Source organism: Rhineura floridana, chromosome 1, assembly GCF_030035675.1.
Source record: "Rhineura floridana isolate rRhiFlo1 chromosome 1, rRhiFlo1.hap2, whole genome shotgun sequence".
NCBI lineage: Eukaryota > Metazoa > Chordata > Lepidosauria > Squamata > Rhineuridae > Rhineura > Rhineura floridana.
The window spans coordinates 172,570,137-172,584,306 of record NC_084480.1 but is presented as its reverse complement, the minus strand read 5'-3'; the positions used below and the strand labels follow the sequence as shown (position 1 = coordinate 172,584,306).

At 42.8% G+C, this 14,170-nt stretch overlaps 2 long non-coding RNA genes across 2 annotated transcripts in view; one reads left to right on the top strand and one right to left on the bottom strand.

The window, feature by feature from the left end:
• The window catches only part of LOC133388028 (uncharacterized), a 30,991-nt gene extending 24,126 nt beyond the window's left edge, over window positions 1–6,865 (bottom strand). The window contains exon 1 of the long non-coding RNA XR_009763635.1: window positions 6,745–6,865. This is a non-coding gene — a long non-coding RNA (uncharacterized LOC133388028). The remainder of the gene's footprint in view (window positions 1–6,744) is intronic.
• Window positions 1–14,170, top strand: part of LOC133388055 (uncharacterized) — a 73,463-nt gene that overhangs the window by 40,020 nt on the left and 19,273 nt on the right. The window lies entirely within an intron of this gene.

The window sequence follows — 14,170 nt, the reverse complement described above, 5'->3', positions numbered from 1 at the left end:
AGCCAACTCAGAAGGGACAGGAAGGGGGGAGGCATGAGTTTCAGGCACCTCCGGAGCCAGAAGAAGCCGAGTTGGGGATTGTTGTGTCTGAGCAGGATCGTGCGGGAGGGGGGCAGCCTGCTCTCCAGTCAGTTCCCACGAGTAACGCCCTTTCCGAGGAGCCGAGTGCACCGCCCCCAGTTGATGCCTCATTCTTTCGGCTCTGGACAGTACACAGTCCTGCTTTTGTGCTTTCCTCTTTAACTTTCATCAGCATTCGTTTCAAATCATTACTGGTTTCTGCTAAGAGTATGGTATCGTCTGCATATCTTAAATTATTGATGTTTCTCCCTCCGATTTTCACACCTCCTTCATCTTGGTCCAATCCTGCTTTCCATATGATATGTTCTGGTACAGATTAAACAGGGTGATAAAATACACCCCTGTCTCACACCCTTTCTGATGAGGAACCAATTGGTTTCTCCATATTCTGTCCTTACAGTAGCCTCTTGTGCAGAGTATAGGTTGCGCATCAGGACAATCAGATGCTGTGGTACTCCCATTTCTTTTAAAGCATTCCATAGTTTTTCATGATCTACACAGTCAAAGGCTTTGCTGTAGTCTATAAAGCACAGGGTGATTTTCTTCTGAAATTCTTTGCTCCGTTCCATTATCCAACGTATGTTTGCGATATGATCTCTGGTGCCTCTTCCCTTTCTAAATCCAGCTTGGACGTCTGGCATTTCTCGCTCCATATATGGTAAGAGACTGTGTTGTAGAATCTTGAGCATTACTTTACTTGCATGGGATATTGAGGCAATAGTTCGATAATTACTGCATTCTCTGGGATCCCTTTTATTTGGAAGTGGGATATATATTGAACACTTCCAGTCTGTGGGCCATTGTTTAGTTTTCCATATTTCTTGACAAATTTTTGTCAAAATTTGGACAGATTCAGTCTGAGTAGCTTGTAGCAACTCTATTGGTATGCTATGTATTCCTGGTGATTTGTTTCTTCCAAGTATTTTAAGAGCAGCTTTCACCTCACATTCTAAAATTTCTGGTTCTTCATCATGTGGTTCCTCCATGAATGAATCTGTCATCCTGGCATCTCTTTTACAGAGTTCTTCAGTGTATTGCTTCCATCTTCCTTTTATTTCATCTCGGTCAGTCAGTGTGTTGCCCTGTTGATTATTCAACATCCCTGCTCATGGTTTAAATTTCTCTTTCATTTCTCTAATCTTTTGGAATACGGCTCTTGTTCTTTCCATTTTGTTGTCCTTTTTTATTTCTATTCAGTAACTATTGTAATAGTTCTCTTTGTCCCTACATACTAGTCATTGTATAGTTGCATTTAGGGTTCTGACCATGTTTCTATCTCCTTTTGCTTTCCTTCTCTCTTTAACCATTTAAAGAGTTTCATCATTCATCCATTGAGGTCTTTCTCTCTTTTTAACTAGAGGTATTGTCTTTTTGCATTCTTCCCTGATCATGAGTCTGACTTCAGTCCATAGTTCTTCTGGTTCTCTGTCAACTAAGTTTAAATCCTCAAACCTGTTCCTTATTTGATCTTTATATTCTTCTGGGATGTTATTTAAATTGTATTTTTGGCATTATGAGTGCTCTGTTCTTCTTCTTTAGGTTTACTCTGATTTTCGATATGATCATTTCTGCTCCTGGTCTTGTTTTTGCAGAAAGTATGGAACTTCTCCATCTTCTGTTTCCAATTATATAATCAATTTGATTCCTATATTGACCATTTGGTGATGTCGTGTACAGTCGTCTTTTTGGTTGCTCAAAAAATGTGTTGGCAAGAAACAAATTATTGGCTTCACAGAATTCAGTAAGTCTTTCTCCTGCTTCATTTCTGTCACCTAAGCCCCATTTCCCCACAATTCCTAGTTCTCTGTTTCCTACTTTTGCATTCCAGTACCCCATTATTATCATCATATCTTGTTTTGGTGTGTGATCAATTTCCTCCTGCACTTCTGCGTAAAATCTCTCCAATTCTTTTTCTTCTGCGTTTGACATTGGAGCATAGACTTGGATGATGGTTATGTTAATAGGTTTCCCGTTTAATCTCATTGATATCACTCGCTCAGACCTTGCGTTGTAGCTCCTAATTGCTTTTGCTACATCACTTCTCACTTCTTCTTGATTTCTCATTTCCTGCATAAAATATTTTGTAGTTGCCTGATTGAAAATCTCCCATTCCAGTCCATTTTAATTCACTCACGCCAAGTATTGTAATGTTGATATGCTCCATTTCTTGCTTGACAATTTCTAACTTTCCCTGGTTCATGCTTCTCACATTCCATGTTCCTACTGTGTGTGTCGTACAACTCCGGACTCTCCTTTCCCATCTGTGCGCATCAGCCTCTGGGCTTCCTTTCAGCTTTGACCCAGCTGCGTCATTAGTCACAGCGCTACTCGTACTTGTCCTTTGTTCTTCCCCAGTAGCTCGGTGAGTGCCTTCTGACCTGGGGGTCTCATCTTCCAGCACTATCTCATGTTGCATTTTGGATACTCTGTTCATAGGGTTTTCGTAGTAAGAGGTATTCAGAGGTGGTTTCCCATTGCCTTCCTCTGAGTTTGGATGCACCTTGGTCTGGTGTCTCAGCTTTGACCATTCCGCCTTGGGTGCCCCTGCTAGGAGTCTAGCCTCTTGGTCTAGACTCCTGATGGCATTGCTCTCAGCTTCTTCAACATTCTCAAACCCCCTCACCACATTAAGGTGTGCATCCTAGAGGTTATCTAAGCCAATGCAATTCTGTGTGTGTGCACACAATAGTCTTCAATAAAGATCCTAAGACATAGTATTGCTAATTCCCCAAATTAGCTTTTATCCAATACATGTGTAAGACACCTGTACATGCAAATGTATACAGTGGCACACTAGCAGATCTACTAGCATCTTAAGGTTTGCTGGAGCAGCCCTACTTGCAGGTCAAGTGGGTTGGTGGGCACAATAGATGGCCTTTTCAGTAGTAGCCCCAGATCTATGTAACCCCCCCGAGTGTTGGCTCCTTCTTTGTTGATAACAATGGAGCCCTCCAAATGGTCACTGGGGATCCCCCCCATTGCCAATTTAGCTTGGGAGTTAGCGTGGGCAGAAAATGTGGAAAATAAGGAACCACACGATGTACCAAAGTTATCAGTGCCATTGGATAATAATCAATTGCATGAGACATCAAACCGGAGGCTGCACCAAATTATGCAGCCAACCTGCATTGACTCAAAAACCAGTGCCCTCCTAAGTGGGCCTTCTCACCCAATAACAAAGCCATGCCTAGAAGATAAAGAGGACAGCTTTACAATGGAGTGCTGTCTCCTTATGATAGCCAGGGACACAGTCTGTATGAAAAACTTTTTGACCGAAACCAATAATCTTCTAACAATATTGGTGGAGGCTTACAGAAAATTTGATCTACATTCTGACAATAAGAACATGAGTTCCCGGCACTGTACAAGTTCTGCTCAACCAACGACACCCGTCAAGCTAAAACATAGTGGCACTTGTGCATTTAAGAGACGTCCCAGTAAACGAAGGAACCTTACTGCTAAGTAGTCTAAGAACATCAAACATATAAAGCCTCCTCATTATAGTAAGATGAACTTTACTAGGCTTTTCAAACTACTGGACTCTGTGCTCAGTCAAAGGGAACTCAGAGAACTAAAGCTGCTAAGCATGAGGAAAGCACCAAGAATGATACTGCTAACTCTAATCAGGCTGGCGAAACGCTATTCCCCCCCCCACTGTTTCCTCCAACTGACAGTTCACACAAACTACAGTCCCTTAAACAGTATGACTTATCGATGTTCGAATCTAAGGAACTAATACACCCTCGGAATATGCCCCCAGAGCCGAGTTGGCATCTGGTGCTTAATCGCCAAAAGTTAGTTCTATCTAACTACCCGAAACCTCTAGGCTGTCGCACGCAGCTCGAACACAAAGGCCATCTTCTGAAGATCCTGGACAGAATAATCCCTGGTCTTATCACACTGGAGGACATATCTCAGCTAGAATATCTACATTATAATTACATCAATGTACGTGCGCTAGTGACCTTTAGTACTCCAGATAAAGCTAGTCTTCTTATCAAAAACAAAGGAGCACTCTTCTCATTGGGCATAAAAACACACAGAAGCTTTGTGAACAGCGTTCCACCACAACCTCTAATTGTTTGCCCTTTATCACACAATAAAGCACCCCCATCAATCTCGCACTGTGAGGCAGTCAAAAAACCTATCACGCTGGAAGCTGAGTTAGTCCACCTGCCACCTAAAGTTCTCCAACGTCAGATGAATGTGACAAGTATTGAACATGACTCTGCAAACAATAGCGCAGTGCATACTGGCGAGATGGCCCCGTGTATTGAAGAGGAGGAGAGGCTGCTTTTGGAGCTTTACCCCCACCTGACCAAACCAATATTATCCATAGACTTCAGAGATTGACCTCACACCTTTGTGACAGGATGATGAAATCTGGACATAGCATCTACCTTGAGAAAGTAGTCCACAAAAGTGCTGAGGAGCCCATCAGGATGTAAAACGCCAGCTCTACAGAATGTAAGCCCCAAATCTGGGTACCCCCGGAAGTTAAAAGTACTCTCCTCCCAGTGCCTGAAGCTGTTATGGCCTCAACTAGTGGAGTCCAAAAATGCTCCCCAAACAACTTAATACCTACTACAACTTACTCAAGATCTATACTATGTCCAACTCCATCTTGGACAGACATGAGATACTTGGGGGGAAAAGAAGAAGGTTCACTGCAAAAGGCTTTTGCTCCTATGGCCCCCACTTTTATTCCTGCTAAAGCGGTGGTGACAAATGTCAGCCAATTGGATCCACACTTAGAGACAATAACTTCTTCGCCAGAAATACTCGACCGGCAGATCGCAACTATAGCTCAACCCAATGCTATGTGGCCATCTTTTCCAGCATGACATATCTCGCCCTATTCTACATCCCACCTATATACTGTCCTGGAATATCTCAGGGTGGAAGACTAAAGCCTCGGACCCATCTTTACTGGACTTTCTGAAAAGATATGACATTATTCTCTTCCAAGAGACCTGGGCCAGAGAGGAGCCCGAATTAAATGGCTTTTCAGTTTACTCTCTGGATGCTACCCCGAGTGACAAAGGTCCAAAGGGGGCCTATGCATGATGGTTGCCACTAATCTCTAAGCCTCTATTAGTAGTCCAACCCCTTTGCCAGGACTAGCTATGTCGCTTGTTATCAAGTTTAAATGGGCTTGGCTACTATTGATTAATGTCTATCTTCCTCCCCTATGTCAAAAAAACCTGGTGAAAACTATTAATCAAAATTTGGATGACTATATTACTAACTTAACATCATTATTCCCAAAAGCTGTGATAATTATCGCTGGCGATTTTAATGCCAGACTAGGCCCAAACAATATAGCGCTATATGCCCATTTTCATTAAATTCCACCTGCTCCGGATGAGGCCCTAAATTTACCAGATCGCTGATCAAAAGACTTGGGATACAATTATGCCAGCTTTTGTCTACTCCAAATGCTGCATAGACTGAACCTTGTTCTGCTGAATGGATCAGTGGAAGGCAACCGTTACAGCGAATTTACTTATTTTTCAGGCTCTGGGGCATCCTCCATAGACTTTTTAATTGTCTCCCCCAAGCTGCTTAGCGCCATATCCTCTTGCACAGTAGGTAACCGCACCGAAAGTGATCACCTACCCCTTTCTTTATCCCTTCTTTGTGGTAATCAAATCATTCACGCTGATTGTGTGCCGGTTTCAGAAGAGGAATATAAAATAAGAGCTGCCCGCGTTAAATGGTCCACCAAACTAGAGACCAATCTAAAGAGAACTTTATACTCTCCTCGATGCCTCCGCCATCACAAATTCTTGACGACTGCAGTAACTACGGAATCCCTGCTCGTCGCGTATCAAGCCCTGTTGGCAGACCTCCAAAATTGTCTATCTATTATGACCTCGACGAGGCTCCATCCACGCTCATGCAATTCCAAACCATGGTTTGATAGGGAATGTATGGACATGAAAAAAATGCTAATTAAGAAATACAGATTGTACAGAGACATGAATTTACCAGTATTGCCCACTGAATGCTTAGATCTAAAGAGAAGACATAAACTTTTAATTAAGATGAAAAAAAATCTGGCCCAGAAACAGCTTTGGCAGTCTCTGATACAAGCCTCTAGATCTAAGGACTCAGCCACCTTTTGGAGGTTGGTGGCTAGGGGCTGGCCCAAAACCTCCACCAACCTGGACTATTATATTCCCATGTATTCCTGGGAACTGCATTTTTACAACATTTATGCTAGAGGCCAAATTCGTTCTCATTTTGCTGAATTTTCTATAAAAGATCTTCCTGAATGGCCTCTGGTTACAACTAAGGAAGTTTCTACATTAATTGCAAAGCTGAAGCCGGCTAAGGCCCCTGGGCCCGATAATATCCCCCGGAAGCTTTTAAATCAAACACTGAACGGTGGGCACCGGTTCTAGCAGCGCTATTTACGTATATCGATCGCACTGCTGATATTCCTGATGACTGGGGCTCAGCAATTATTATTCCAATTTACAAAAAAAATGTTCCCGTTTAGATCCCGCCAACTACAGACCTATTAGTTTGTTAAACATCATCAGTAAATTATACGCCAGCCACCTATTGGAAAAACTACAAAGCTGGCTGGACCATGAAAACATCTTGGCAGAGGAACAAGCTTAGGGTTGCCATATTGCCCGGTTAGCCGGGTTTTACCTGGATTCTATGCATGCCACCCGGCGCCCGGCTAGCCCTTTAGGTGGCCCGGATTCTCAGCTTTAATTTAAAAAAAAAATTAAGTTTCTAGGTGGTCCGGTTCTCGAGATATACATAAAAACATCAGCCACCCCCGACTGTTAAATCTTTCTTTAAACAGTACTGTATAGCACTACGTAGCTTTAACCCCGCCCGTTCAGGATTGCAGCCAATCAGGGATTGTGTTTCAGTTTCATTGACCTTAGGCAGTGTCTAGAAAACAAAATGGTGGTTTCACCCCCTGTTTATCTGAAAATCTCATAAATTGGGTAAGTATATACATTTCAGTTTTTTTTCCTCTTGTGTGGAGGAGTCAGAGCTTGGGCAGTGTTTTGAAAACCTTCCCAATGCTTGCTTTTTGTAAAAGCAATGCTAATCTCATATGCCCAGAGTAAATCCCATTGAATTCAATAGGACTTACTTTTGAGTAGACATGGTTATGAATGTGCTGAAAATCAATGGGACTTTGGAGTGAATGTAAAAAAGAATTGTGTTTGTGCCCTCCAGTCCTATTTTAAAGCAAGTAGGCAGGGCTTACTTAGGTATTACAGTTTTTATTCTGTAGGAAAGTAATACTGATTTTTTTAAAACTAATACTGATTTTTCTGCAATGACCAATGGTTTGACAATAAACTATTATATGGGCTGTATGTATTTATACATCTGCAGTGTGTGCGTGTGAGTGTGCGTGTATGGAGTCTTTCCAACACCCCTGTGAGGTAGGGTTGGAAACCAAGGCAGCTCACAACAAGAAATAAAGCCATTTAAAATCCAATGACCATAAAAACAAGTATAAACAGTTGTAAAACAGTGTAAAGTGGCATGATTCAGAATTTTGGGTTGTGTGAATGAAGTTGCTTATCATTTGAAGTTGCATTTCTGTCCCTGTTTGAGTAAGCCCCACTGAATACGCTGGGACTTGCTTCTGAATAAATAAACCTAGGATTGCACTATAAATATCTTTACAGTTTGTGTAAATAATAAATATATTTGATAGTCATGCTTTTATATAAATATTTCTTCATTTATCATATTTTTGGTTGTGAGATGCTTAGTTTTCTGCCTTACTCATAGGAATCTTGTGGTTGGTATGGTATTACATTTAGGAAAGTGTTACTGCCTTTTGTGTTTTTTTTTCCTATTTGCATTTCACTTATCTTTAACCTCACTCCATTACAGCCATAGAAGCAACAGCAGCATATGCAAGACAATTAACTCCCATTAGTGATAAGAACAAGAATTTATAATTATTATTTCAATTAAAACAAGAGGCTTATCAATACTTTGAAGAGGACCAGATATTTATTTTCTTTCTGAGCCCAGGACTGGGTCTTTCATGATGCCCGGGGGGGGAGCAGGAGAGTAGTCGATAAGACAGACATCCTGGCATTGGTAATCTAATTAGCAAGGTATGTGTGGGGTTGTTGCACACTTCCAGGCCCAGTTTCATTTTGAGTATGGAGGTGGAACCTGTGTAGATGTGGTTGATCAAAGGGAGAAGAAATTTTGAGTTAAGCAAAGCTCTGCTTTTATAAAACCTAAGAAACATACAGATACTTTGAATGTCTGAGTGCCTGCACCAGTGGAATACTGGAGGAACTTGTAAAACTTGCTGCAACAGTATTTACAACTGAGCATGTGGTGTGAAAGACTCCTTTTCCTAACATTTTGGCTTCTTGTTTTTCTCCACCCACCACATCTTTGAAATATATCGTATATGGTTAACCGTACTGTTGCCCTGACTTACTTTATGTTTGTTGCTATTTTGTGTTTTTATTATGTTTTTATATTGATTGTGTATTTTTATTGTTTTTATTATATTTGTAAGCTGTGCTGAGCTCTGTTTTTAACAGCAAAAGGGCAGGATATAAATTCTCTTAATCAATCAATAAATACTCCCTAGTGTTGGAAACTAGAGTCTAGGCATTTAAGGCTAAAAATGTTGCTTTTAAAAAAAAGATTTCTCACATCTTTCCCCAGTTTTTGGTGGTAATTCCTAGGCACAAAAACAAAACAACTGGACAATCCAAGTATTAATATGCAAATATTTGCATAATATGCAAATAATATGCAAATAATTTGCATAATATGCAAATACTTTACATTATATGCAAATTAACCTGCCCGGATTTGTGGAACTGGAATATGGCAACCCTAAACAAGCTGGGTTTAGGGCGGAGCGTTCCACTATTGATCATGATCTGGTGCTCCAACACTTGGTGGAAAAATACTCAACCAAATCGAGAGGAGCCCTTTACGCCACCTTCATAGATTTGAAATCAGCTTTTGATCTTATTCCCAGATATAGGCTGTAGGGAAAATTTGAGGCCACAAACATCGACAGGCGTCTGCTATTACTTATTTGGCGGCTACATGAAAATACTTACTTACGCATAAGATGTAACAACTCCGGTAGCTTGACTAGACGCATTCCCACTTTCAAGGGATTTAAACAGGGCTGTATCCTGGCCCCCTTCCTGTTCAATTTTTACATCAACTTCCTGGTCAGCAGCTTGACGTCGGTCTCCTCCCATCACCCCGCTCTGGCGAGCAAACCCCTGTCAGTTCTGACAACGCAGTACTTCTATCTCTAACTAGTGTTGGCCTGCGTCGCCTGCTGAGGGCACTTGGAAACTATTGCAAAAAAGATCTGCTAGAAATTAACCAGGGCAAGTCAAAGGTAGTGGCATTTACCAAAGAGAAGCTGAAGCACCGCTGGCTCTTAAATGGCCACCAAATTGAAGAAGTACCATCGTTTAGGTACCTGGGAGTAACTTTCCATTCTACGGGATCATGGCAACCACAAACTAAAACTGTCATTACTAATGCACAGAGGAACATTAAGGGTCTCCTGTCCTTTTTTTCACCAAAGGTGGGCAACATGTTCCCTCTGTCATACAAGTCTTTGTTGCCAAAGTTATCTCACAAATGACATACGGCTCCCAGATTAGTGTATACGATAAATACACACCATACAAAGTGATCCAAACCAAATTCCTGAGGACGATTTTGGGCATTCCATCCTGTGTCCCTAATGCCTACCTTCGCCTGGAAACCGGGCTTCCCTCGATAGAGGCCCGTATATGGACACTTAAGTTTAAGTACTAGTTAAAACTCCTGTTTCTACCTGTGGTTCTGGCCCCTCTTGTCCTGTCAGACGTCTTCCAGTCGAGGTGGAAGAAAACTTTAACTATGAAACTTTCCAGTCTAGGATTTTCGGCTACTGCTGTGCTTTTGTTAGGCCATACCAAGGCGCTGGAGGCAATCTCTCAACGAATCCTCGAAGCTGAACTCCAAAATCATTGTTCTCCACCAGTGCCCAATGTTTGGAGTTATACTTTGCCCTGGACCCTTTACCCCTGCGTGTTACCTTGCTTCCCTTCCTACCCCAAGGCTCCAGAAAGCATTCACGATGGCCAAGTTTAATGTACTACCCTTCGCCTTTTTAGATGGCAGATTTCAAAAAATCCCCTATGGCGAGCGATTATGCCCCTGTGGAGTGGGTTCCGTAGAGACTGTGGGACATGTTCTATTGGACTGTGCTTTTTATAATGATAATAATAATAATAATAATTTAATTTGTGGGTCGCCTATCTGGCCAATGGCCACTCTAGGTGACGTACAATTTAACAACAATACATTACATCATAATAAAATACATCATAAAATACAATATAACAATAAAACAATAAAACAGTTCCAGTACAGAGTAGTAGGCTATTGGTCGTAAAAATTTAACCCTCCCCGTAAGTCCCAAAGGCCTGTCTGAAGAGCCAGGTCTTCAAAGCTTGGCGGAATACATTCAGGGAAGGGGCATGTCGAAGGTCATACGGGAGGGAGTTCCAGAGAGTGGGGGCCGCCACTGAAAATGCCCTCTCTCTTGTCCCCGCCAACCTAGCTGTTTTAGTTGGCGGGATTGAGAGAAGGTCCTGTGTGGCTGATCTTGTTGGGCAGCATGGTTGGTGGCGCTGGAGGCGCTCCATCAGATAAACTGGGCCGAAACCGTATAGGGATTTAAAGGTTAATACCAACACCTTGAATTGGGCCCGGAAAATAACTGGGAGCCAGTGTAGGTCGAACAACACTGGGGTGATGTGTTCCCGGCGGCGACAGTTTGTAAGTAGTCGAGCCGCAGCATTTTGTATAAGTTGTAATTTCCGGACCGTTTTCAAGGGTAACCCCACATACAGCGCATTACAGTAATCCAACTGAGAGGTGACCAGGGCATGTACCACCAGTGGGAGCTGATGAGCAGGAAGGTAGGGCTGCAGTCTACGAATGAGGTGTAATTGATACCAAGCTGCCCGGCTCACTGCCAAAATCTGAGCCTCCATGGACAGCTTGGAATCAAGAACAACCCCAAGGCTGCGGACCTGGTCCTTCAGGGGCAATTCCACCCCGTCGAACACCAGGTCAACATCTCCCAGCCTTCCCTTGTCTCCCACGAGTAGCACCTCAGTCTTATCAGGATTCAACTTCAGCCTGTTCCTTCCCATCCATCCACTCACGGATTCCAGGCACTTGGACATGGTCTCCACAGCAGACTGTGGTGAAGATTTAAACGAGAGATAGAGCTGAGTGTCATCCGCATATTGGTGACACTGCAGCCCAAATCTCCTGATGATTGTCCCCAGCGGCTTCATATAGATATTAAATAGCATGGGAGAGAGGATAGAGCCCTGTGGCACACCACAATTGAGAGGCCAAGGGTCTGAAACCTCCTCCCCCAATGCTACCTGTTGATGCCTGTCGGAAAGAAAGGAATGGAACCACCGTAGTACAGTGCCTCCTATTCCCGATTCCTCCATGCGATGTAAAAGGATACTGTGGTCGACAGTATCAAAAGCCGCTGAGACAAGACAAGGACAAGAAAGGTGAATTCTCCCCTATCTAATGCCCTCCTCATATCATCAACTAGAGCGACCAATGCTGTTTCAGTTCCATGTCCAGTCCTGAAACCCGATTGGTATGGATCCAAATAATCCGTTTCATCCAAGTGTGTCGACAACTGAGTAGCCACCACTCACTCAATGATCTTGCCCAGGAATGGGGATCCAAGGAGGACTTCTTTAAGATGGGCTTTACAATTGCCTCCTTGAGTGCTAATGGCATTACACCCTCCTCCAAGGATGCATTGACCACCGCCTTAATCCCCTCACCCAATTTCTCTTTGCAGCTCACAAGGAGCCACGATGGGCAAGGATCAGTTAGACAGGTGGTAGGCTTCACAGTCGAGAGCACCTTGTCCACATCCTCAGAAGGAAGAGGTCGAAACCGATCCCATTTGACCGGATTGCAACTGGCCAACTCTGTTTCATTTACTGTGTCCACGGCGTACGGAATTGAGCTCCATAAATGTTCGATTTTGTCGGCAAAGTGCTTTGCTAATTTGTCACAGGAGGCCTTAGACTGTTCCAAGGGTTCCTGAGCAACTGGACCGACCAGGCTTCGGACCACTTGGAACAACCTCCTGGGACAGCACTCTGCGGACGCAATAGAGGCAGCAAAGAACCTCTTCTTTTCTGCCTTTATTGCCACTTGGTAGGCAGTTACTGCTGCTCTAACCTGTGTCCGGACATCTTCGGAACGGGATTTCCGCCACCGGCGTTCTAGTCGTCTCACCTCCTGTCTTCGACACACGTTGATCACCCCAATCATGCAAAGTCTCCCAGGCAGGGATGCTGCTTTCCATGTTGGATATCTTTTATCTGACCAAATTTCGCAGGTCACAATTAAGGTAGCGAGATTTTGTGCTGCTGCTATTTCACTCCGAAGAGCACAATTAACTCAACTGCCAATACAGACCAGAGTTTGGGTTTTTAGTGATTATTTTTATACAAAAAATGTGTGTCGTGTCATAATTATCCGTTTTATGATTATTTGACCCTGAGTGTATTTAGTCTGGTCTTTGACCATAATAAACTACTACTACTACTTCCTTGTTTATTTTTAAGCAGGCCTTAAATACCTTTTTATTTCAATTTGCCTTTGGTTAAACATGATGGGTTGGAGTTTAAACCATCATTTTTCTTCTTTTAAAATTGAAATTTTATTGGTCTAGACTGAGAATTGCTTTATGCTGTCCTTAGTTTTAAAAAATTAGATATTTTTAAAAAATTATGATTGATTGTAAGCTGCTTTGGGAAAATGTCTTGTCTTGAAAGGTGGAAGGAAATCCATAAATAAATAAGTGCTTGCATGGGCTGCAACCGTTGTATGGTGGTGAGAGATCTATGACCAAAACCAATCTGCAGGATGGGTTATGTGCTAATTTCTACCTGAGCTTAGCCACAGGGACCATGGGGTCTTTGCTGCATTAACATAATGGAGCTCTCATGCCCACTGCTTCCTCTACTCACAGTGCTGGCTGTGGGCAGGAAGTGAGAGTTACCAAGGTAGCCAAGGGGACATGCGTTGTGCTAGCACATAAGCAAAGATCTTGGTTAGGTGAATGTAGGCAATTGTCAGAGTGCAGGCAAAAGATTGGAAGCATCCCAACCCCAGTCCTTATATACATTGTTGAATAGAGGATGGAAACCCAGCTGAGTTTATTGGTCTAGGACTTTTCATTTTAATCTGACTATGCTGCCTGAGAAATCTATAAACCACACCTAAAAATAGAGCTAGAGCTCTCTGCAGCCCTTGTAAATCTTACTAAATGTATTTACCACAAAGCTGAGTAGAAGGAGGCCATGAGTCCAAGATGGGAGTAGGCTGATGATATGGAGGAAAGGGTTGATGGGTTAGGGAGAAGGGGAAGGTCCAGAACTGGGAGCATGTTTACATGTGCAGGAGCTGTGTTTGTGAACATACGGAGCTATGCAAAATTTGTTTCCTTTCCAAAATGACAGCAAATGTGGTATTTCTGGACTTTTGTGTGTCTGCATAGGATCTTTTGCAGCTCATAAGCATTCATTCAGTGCATTCTTCAAAGCTTTTCCAGGATCATCCAAATTTCATGTTTTAGCAACAGAAGTAACTACATCTTTACAACTACTTTGGCAGACACTGGCTATAGATGCACTTGCAACTATACAAGTGCATCTCCATCTCTGTGTTATGAATCTGGGGACATACAACATCAGTCAAACTCCACCCCTTTTTACTTAAAATCTGGGATTTTTGAGTTCGGATGCATTTTCCCTTCAAGCCAGCTTCAAGCTGACTTCAAAACTGTTTGGTAAATCTACCCATTGTGACTCCAAGTTGTGTCCAATGGAAACGCTTTGTTGTGGACAATTCTAAAAAGTCTGACAACAGCAGTGGGGCTGGGTGTATTCGAATCAAACAACAGAGATGGGTACAGCTGGGTGCAGGTTCATTTCAAATTGCACCCAGACAAAAAGGTCTCGCTGCTTTTAAAGGAACTAGTGTGCATGTGGCCACT